Here is a 9,799-nt window from a genome sequence, read left to right on the forward strand (position 1 = left end):
TTTTGTGGAATGATCATGTGTCGGAGTCACCTCATTGCTGACGTCAGCACTAATGTCGGGCAGTGGTCGGTTTACCAGATGGTATTTCTGTGTGTCTTAGGTACGATGGTGTGTGTGTGTGTGTGTGTGTGTGTGTGTGTGTGTGTGTGTGTGTGTGTGTGTGGATGATTTGGTGTTCAGTGGTTACTCCTGCTGCTGAGTAATTAGGGATGGGATTACTTGTAATTTATCATCATTTCAAAACATTTTTTTCAACAACGTGTGCAACACAGATGATAAACTGCTTTTTTTTAATATTCCAGTATGAAAACTAATAATGACAATTCAAGGTGAGGTTATGTTAACTACTACTACATAGAGTTTGGAGAGACTCACCTCCCACTGCGTGGTAAGACAAACTGCATACAGTTTCGGTTAATGTCCTTGAAACGGCAGTTGATGTGATTTCAAAGCTGCTTTCAATCAAATTACAATCAATCATATAAAATAATAAAACTTTTATATGGGTTGACAACAGACTGTAGCTAATGGTTATTATTTTAATTATCAATAAATCCACCGACTATTGTTGCAATGATTTGAGTAATCATTCAATCCGAATTAAAAGGAGAAAGAAAAAAGAAGCTCGACGTTGCATGTTTTGTCCAAGATTCTTCAATTTATTATAATGTGAAACAGAGAAAAACAACAAATCCAAGTCTATGAGAAGCTGGAACGAACAAATGTTCTGTATTTCTGGATGACAAATGACTTAAATGATTCTGAAAATTGTTCAATTAATATTCTATCAATTGGCCATTTGATTAATCAACTCTTCAAGCAACATCGTTCACCTTCCTACATGACTCTGCAGTGGGTCGACACAGTGTTGTTGAGATAAAACATGCACATGACATCACATTCTAACAAATCTATTAATACCTGCATAATTACTAACATGTCTTTCTTGCATTACAGTAACACTGTGCTGTACATTTTAATCAAACACACTTCTGGGGTGAGATTTGAGGAAAGGATGTTCCACTCAGTCCTCTTGTTCAGGTTTGTTCTGAGTAGCTCAGCTTCAATTATTGTTTGTTAAATGTTTTCAATTTGTCCGGATCTCACTCTGGCAGGAGGCCAGGCTGCATTCCTGCAGTGCACTGCTCGATCATCATGCTCATCGAGGGCCCTGTGCTCCTGGGTTGGGGGTGGAGGAGGGACTACTGTTTCTGTGTGTGTGCTAACATTGCAGGAACAGTAGATGGGAGGTATTTGTAGCAGGAAGACCCCGCTGACAGCTGCAGACAGGTGGAAACCCTTACAATAATATTACACAACCAGTTAAGGGAATGTGTGTGTGATTAAGTGCATACATGTACAGAACATGCTCTGCATGCATGTGTGAATCCGTGTCAGACTGAATGCACGTGTTCATACATCAACTGATGTGTAAAATGACCTGTTAACCAAACAACATGCTAATATCAGACAGGAAAACCACTGATACATTTAAAGTTACTCTTTTATTTAGTTTCAGTTGTCAGATTATGAACAAACTGTAAATATCAAAGACAAAAACATTTATATTCATACATTTATTTGTATTATTATGTGCGGTCTGTTGATACAGGTCATCTGTATCCTCATAGTCAGCTGCAAATTTATTACCTATATGTTGTGATTCATTTTATTATTTTATTTTTTAACTGGGAACGATAACGACGTTGCCGTCACATTGTTCATTTCACCAACTTGGAGTTGTGTCAAGAATTCCTAATACCTCCAACTCAGCTGCTCTTGATTAAAGTTAAAACAATATTACATCAAAGTACAGATTAGTTTTCATGAAATGTAATAGGATGGAGCACCATGGTAGGAAAATGGTTACAGCCCATTCTACGTAACGTCAGCGCCCCCGTTTCCATTGATTCATTAACCTAACCACGTTTCCTGAAGCTAGAGCCTATAGGAACTGGGTACACCCCAGGTCTGCCATGCAGAGACCGCCCACCATTCACACACACAGTCACACCTATGGGAAATCTGGAGTCATCAGTGAACGCATCCTGAGAAAATACCTGTAAATATGGGGAGAACATGTAAACTCCACACAGACAGGAACCGGGACGTTTGTTGGATCCTAACCCAGGTCCTTCTAGCTGCTTCTAGTTTGGTATTAAACAGTACACCACCGTGGTGCCCATGTGTCTGTTTCAAAGTTGTAAAATTATGAAGCTAACAACCCAAAAAGTTAATAAAATATAATATAACTTGTGTAGTGTCACTAATGTTGCTTCATACCATCTTGTTTCAAGTCAGACTCAGTTAGAGATCCCTCAGTAAGTGCTTCTTCAAATTGGATGTTGCTATTTTTAGCCCCAAAAAGCAATTTGCTGCCAAATGTTGCAGTAATTTACAGTAATATTTTTGTTCTTTTCAGAAACTGATTTAAAAATATGTGTATACATAGTGTGTAAACAGATGAGGCAATAAATTACTGCTAATAAAAATGTTTTATAAAAAAATGTTTCTGAGTTTAATCATATTTCTGAACTAAGGAACGAAATATTATTCACACACAGTTTGAGTCACAGAACCTTCCAGTCCAGGATCCAGTCCTGTGAGTTTTTCCAATCTGGCAGCGACTTGAACTGGACCCATGAAAGAGAGACAACTTAAACCCTCTGAGAGTGTGAACTCAGTGGATATTTAAGTTCTAGTTTAAGTATTTTCTAGTAGGCGTCGGTACCAATGTTAGCAAGCTAATGCTCAAAGTCACTGCTGCCAAGCTGACTTCCACAAAGTACTAAATTAAGGGACTTTAGTTAAAGAGAACTCCGTTTTTATCCATTTTTATCCATTTAAATATAAAATCTAGAACATAGACTGTAGTTCAGGAGAGTAGCAGATCAGACCACATCAACTAAAAAACATCTGAAGTGTGACATTTCCTTGACTTGTAAACTGTTTCCACAAATATGTCAGAAATGGTTTTATTGTATTTGGAAAACAGTTGTAAAAATAGCTGCAGGATCATGGTCTGTATGCTCAGAATCTGAATCTGACTATAAAAGACGATCTTTGAATAAATGCATTTATAAAACAGTTATGATTCTCAGTCATCACCACCATCCAGTAGGTGTGGTTGTCCTGCTCTAGGAAAAAAAGGTGTTGACACCTGAAATAATAGTATTAGTCTGGACCTCTTTCATTCCCAAAATGATGTGAATAAACATGCATTCTTGTCATTTTTGTGCAATTTCTCAAATTTACGGGTTTTAAACATCAGAAGATAAATTCCACAGCAATCTTCAAAGTTCCTGCTGATAAAACTGTGACATGTGTGTTTCATCCATGCATCCTGCTGCTGTAGAATCTTCACCTGTGCACCGAGTTCATCTTCTCATCTTGCCCTTTCACTGCAGAGTTATTAGCCTGGTTGCTTGGACACAAATGCTGCAGCACTAATGAGGCTGCTCACTGAAAGGAAAAGTTCATATGCAGGAGAAGCCTATAACTCAACTGTGCCAACATGAGTCATATTAACTGAGGTGAAAAGTGAAAAGCATCCCTCAGAAGTGGCTTTTTTGTTATCTGCAGCTCTGAATCTGCTTTACAAATGTGTGCAGGACATCTATGACAGAGCTGTCGCTCGCTGGGGTTTTTATGGTGAGATGAAAGAAAACCAGGGAGGTTATCTCCAACTCAGCTGACATTCCAAGTCAGAGGATGGTGTTGACTGCAGCCCACTAATTGAAGACACATTTGAGAGATGTCTCACTGCTTGCCAAATGGGCTTTCAAGCGATGCAGCAAAATTGGAGCAAGAGGGACCTCCAGTGGCGGGTTAGTCACGGAGAACCGTTGCTTTTGGTTCAACATACATGTCAAAATAATGTACACAATCACAAACAAACACTTGAGTGGACTTCCCCAGAATTAAAAGTGTTCATTGCAAATCATATATATAAAATACTTACTGAAATAAATAAGATTTGAATAAAAGTAATAAATTAGATACTGTATGATTAGATGTATATGTAGGGCAACTGCACACACGCAGGAAGTTCACGTTCTACTGTTTTAGGGATGTCCTGATTTAACCAGCGCTGATCTAGCAGCTCTACACAGCTTAAGTCCAGCAGTAGCTCAACCTTTGTTGTAATGGCCATAGAGAAACACCCAGAAAGACATCCTTCCTTCCTTTGCTTCTGTCCTTCCTTCCTTCCTTCCTTCCTTCCTCGCGGCTGACTTTCTTCCCAGGATCCTTCACAAGTCTCTCACACCTTGTCTCTTTAGATGCCAAAAGAAAAACTGGATGTCCGACAAAGAGAAGGTGAAGAGAAGATGAAAAAAGAGAAGAAGCAGCGATGGAGACAACCCTCCAAAACAATCCTGCCCTTGGACACAAAAGGCATTTAAGGTATGAGAGAAATAGATTGCAGATGTTTGCAAAAAGGAAATGTTTACAACCTGGTTCACCTTGTATACCAAAGTGCTGCCAGCAGCATGACCTCATTTCTTGCTGATGTTACATCAAAAGAGATTTTGGGAAATATGAGATTTTTTTTCTTTTTCAAGTTGATATTTGTTAGTTGTTTGTTTGTTTGTTGTTTTTTTTTCTGTAAGTGCACATAATGTAATGTAATAACTAGTGTTGGCATCCAAAAGACCAGAACAGTCAGTAACAGTCTTCATCTGCTCTCTGTGTTTCTTGCACTTCTGCTGAAAACATATTGACAGGAAAAGTGCATGTGATGGAAAATATACAGTAGTTTAACTAGTCACATTACAGTTAACTGTTACGACTGCGGACAGATAATGGATCCAGCTAAAATCTCATTTACTAAATGAAGCAGAGGCTTCACTGTCGCTACTATTACACTAGTAAATCACCCATTTTAATCTCCCATAGTACCGAGAACACTGGCACTTGAACTTGTTTCATGAAAACCAGTTCCTCTCCATGTCTTCACCTTTATCGCTGGTTCACGTGTGAGATCATGAGAAGTCCATTTGCTCTAAAAGCTGAACATTAAATTAAGGTTACTCTCACCTTCAACCATCTGGTCAGCAGGTCATCCTGGAAATCAGCTTGACAGCAATTTATCAGCATTTAGCAAGAACACTGGCAATATTGACGACGTAATAACGATGACATGCAGCCACAGAATATCAGTCACTGCCTTTGCCAGTGTAAACACCCCATAGAGTGGAAACATAAAACACATCTGTCGTCCAGAACATTGATATTAAGCGTCATACGACAGTAAAGGGAGGCTTTTCCCTGCTGGAACGACCTCGTCGCTGCGCTTCACCTGTGCACTCGATGATCCCGCAGCGTTAGCAGACGTCTGGGGCTCTTCGCTGCCACCACACACACTCATTCTGTCTCTCACACACACACATACACACACAGTCACCGTTCAATCACTACGTTGGCTGTAAAATAAGCGGGCGCCACATGTCAGCTGGGGGTCAGTGGTGTGTCAACATCTTGTCTCTGTCAAGCTAGAGGACACACAGCCACAGACAAACTCATACGTCCACACGTGTTTGCATTACAAGTATTGGGAAGGCCTTTGTCTGCAGTCGTTCCATAACCTCAAACCGTTTTCCTTCCAGCTCCACATGCGAAACCACAACTTTTACCTTAAACTAAACCCAAGTCCAAACCCATAAATGCTCCTTAAAGAAATGAAACCCGGCCAAATTGACCTCACCGAAGAATGAGAGCTCACACTGGCTCTCGTTTGGATACAGAAACAACATCACACCAACTCAGAGGGTGCTACAACATACATCCATCATACTTTGTCTGCAGAGAGTTTACTGAAGCCGTACAAAGGGAAGACGTCCAGCCAGAAAGAAATGAATTAGTCAACATATTCACAGTGACACAGTAGTGGAGACAAACCTAGAAGAATCACGTGGCTGGAAATTGTTTCTATCCTCACAGTAGATACAGACATTACGTCTTTTACCCTCCTGGTTTAGGTGCGTTCCACCTATTCTCTGTGTCATCGCTCTGTTATCCTGTCACTGTGCAACATCAGGAGTAATTCCCTCAAATCAACCCGTGCTGCCCCACGTCTCCTGCTAATGGTTTCAGCTGACCCAGTGTAAAGAGCACAGCTGTCAGCCAGCTGACGTCTGAAAGTGACTCCACCTGTGTGAGAGGAAGTCACTAATGTGGATCCATATCCACAAAACACTAAACATTAAAATAGATATTATTAAATGTAGTGATGAGAACAGAAACTTATCACCTGAATCTGTCGCTTTCCTCCACTATTCAACTCTTTGGAATGAGTTTCAGCTCCTTGTTTCGCTGTCTGCTCCTCACACTGACTGTTGGCTCAATGATAAACAATCAACGCTCATCTGAACAATCACTCTATTAGACAACAGTTGCTGTGGTTTCACTCCTGGTTCCTCCTGGACACGTGTTGAGGTGTCCTTGGACTTCTGAACCCACTAAATAGGAGCTTGTGGTGAAAGTAGCAGCTGTTCAAATGGAATAAAGTATTTCAAAATTATAATAAAACAGTCGTGGTGCAGTTTCTTTACATATTCAGAAAATGAATTCAGTTTAGTCATTTATAAACCTCATGTCCAGAAACATTTTCCAACTTCCAACTTAAATCTGGCCTTTGTTAATTCCCTTAAACCTTTATTTATCTGACAAAAGTGCAGATTTTCAGTGTTTTCACTGACAAACTAAACAAATTTTCCTGCAACACACTTAAAAATGTTGTGACACAGTCTTGTTTACCTCTGTGCTACATCCCCTTTCCTCTTAATTAAACTTGGTAATCATTTGGGACCTGAGGATACTGATTGGTGCAGTTTTGCAAGCCGAGTATTTGCCCATTTTGCTGGAGACAAGACTTCAGCTGCTCAACAGTCCATGGTAATCATTGTCTGATTCTCCTCTCAATAGGAGACAGATGTGGCTACAGGCAGGCCAGTCAATATTTAAGCCAGCCCAGCCTTATTTTGCTTCTGTCCCAAATTTTTTAAGTGTGTTGCAGAATAAACAAAGGTTCAAGCTAACTGACAAATCACAGATTTTATTTTACATTTTATTTTTAGAGAAAGTCTCAACTTTTCTGGGCTCTGACTTTGACCCTTCAAAAGGTGGATTTTGTTTTTCTGAAGCCGTTCTGTTGTGTGTTTTAGGTCATTGTTGCAGTGACCAGATGTAGTCCTGTGTGTTCTTTCCAAATAGCTCAGTATAGTTTCATCAGTCCTCAAAACATTTTGCAAATACTGCTGTGGAGTGTCCATGTGCTCTTTGGCAAACTTCAGGCTGCAGCAATGTTCATGTTAGTGAGCAGCAGCTTCCTTCATGGTGTCCTGCCATAGACACCCTGCTCGTTCCATGTTTTACCTACTGTAGACTCACGAACACAGATGTTAGCCAGTTCCAATGATGCCTTCAAATCTTTGGCTGTCAGTCGAGGTTGTTCCTTTAAGTCTTTGACATCGCTTTGTAACTGTTTCCAGCTTTATGTAAATCAATAATTCTTGATCGTAGATCCTCTGAAAGGCATGGATCACAGAAGAATCTTCTTCATGTGCGAAGCAAACGTGTTTTTTGTCACTTGAAGTAGCTCAAGTCCACACCCTCAAAACAGAGGTCATTATTCAAAGGGTTCACATATTTTTTCCACTAGCACCATGAGGTTTTTATGGTTGTTCAGATTTTTTGTGTGTTATTGCTTTAGGCATCATATGTGTTAATACTCTTGACTCATATGGAGATCAGATCACATTTAATGACGAATTCATGCAGAAAACCACAGAATTCCAAAAGGTTCACATACTTTTTCTTGCCATTGTGGGTAAAACTACTGTATGAATCATAGCTTCCATGTAAGACAGCAAATAATAATGTTACCTCTCCAGAGGCAAAGGACCTGCCTACTATGTAGATATGAAAAAGGCTCATTTTAAGCTAATAAAAACACAGTAATCCTTATTTTCAGGTGATCACACAATACTATATTGTATTTCTCTTAATAGATATATAGAATCATGCACACTGCACCTTTAAAGCACGTCATTTCAAATCCATTGTGGCTGTGTACTGAGCCAAAATGAGGAAAATTAAATTTACAGACATAACAGTTCTTTTCTTTATGTCATATTAACTCATATGTTGTTTAAGTTGCATTTGTCATTTGTTGTGTTGTGTCTAACACAAAGATAACAGCAAAGTGACCGCCATCATGCATTTGCATAAAAGTGTCTGCATTTCATAGTAAAATGAAGTGCCTCCCTCTTTGCCAGGTTTGCATTTTCCCGTGACTGGGCTATTTGTTTTGTCCATAGGGAGGATTCCTCTGCATGTGACGTCAGTGTTTCTTTAAGGTAAGGATACGTTCATGTTTACAGCTTTATGCTGTCGTGAGGTTGGTGGCCCTACATGGCGCGGGCGTTAACAACTCAGATCCTCAAAATCCTCTCAAAATCCCGACACCTAACCCTTGTGCATGTTTACTCACGCCACTGTTAAACATTTACATACCCATCCAAACAGTGTCAGAGGGAAAACCGCATCATCCTGCTCTGTTTTGCATTAGCATGCCGCCGAGCACTTCGCCTCTTCCTCTGAGAGGCAGAAAAAGTCCCAAAACATCCATAGTAATCAATCTGATGAAACCAAACAGCAGTATACACGAAGGACACCGGAGTAAACAAGTTTGAACTCAGCTGGACTCAAGTCTCATCCCCACGAGGAGCAAATAAGACATGACTCCATGTTTTACTAACGTTTTGTCTTTTAGTTTAAGCTGCGAACCGCAAACTAGTATGTGCTGAACATCTCAGAGTTAGCGTGGTGAGCACAGACAGAAGGATCTTTCTGAACGGTCCCCAAGTGCTCATAACTGTTAAATAAACACTTTCCATTCACAATAATTGGACGTTTTCCAAACCCATGCAGTGCTATTTATAATTCTTATAAACTATGTACAGTACATGCTTGTACCACATAATCTGTGTTTGTACAATCAAGTGCACAACGTTGCTGGTGGAAAGACAAGTCTCCTGGACTCCAGTTTAACAAGTCTCCCTTTTTAAAGGGTATATCCTGGTGTTAAATATCTGTAATGTGTTTTCCCTGGCTGTGACGACGCTCTGACATAAACATGCCATTCTTGCTCTACGTATAATTGTTCTATTAATAACAGCTATAACGTCTGGGTCTTGTTCTGCATGGAAGGGTGCAACAGTATTTATTGTGTGCAAACGCGACCTGTTTCCAGCTGCCACACGTTGTTAATCTCTGGCTACACCTCTGCCATTCACAGTCCATTTAGGTCAGACTCTGTTAGCGCTTGGCAGTCAGAGGGCAGCCTGCTGCTGGTGTCCCTTGTGGTCAGGGGCGCCACCACAAATCTGGGGCCACACCTTTCTGACGAGACGTTAACGCCGGGTCCTGAAGCCACACGGAGAAGAGAATCGCCTCACTTAGTTACCTCTAACCCTTCAACGTCAGTGCGAGACTTGAAAGAATTACTCAACCTTGATATACAGGCATACGTACATTCTTTTACAGTGGCACTTCAGGGGCAAGGGCCACATAGACCACCCAGACATGAGTCTAGAACCCAGACATGAGTCTAGAACCCAGACATGAGTCTAGAACCCAGACAGCGTCTAGAACCCAGACATGAGTCTAGAACCCAGACAGCGTCTAGAACCCAGACATGAGTCTAGAACCCAGACATGAGTCTAGAACCCAGACAGCGTCTAGAACCCAGACATGAGTCTAGAACCCAGACAGCGTCTAGAAGGCCCAGTGCAAAATG

Source organism: Anabas testudineus, chromosome 10, assembly GCF_900324465.2.
Source record: "Anabas testudineus chromosome 10, fAnaTes1.2, whole genome shotgun sequence".
NCBI classification, from domain to species: domain Eukaryota; kingdom Metazoa; phylum Chordata; class Actinopteri; order Anabantiformes; family Anabantidae; genus Anabas; species Anabas testudineus.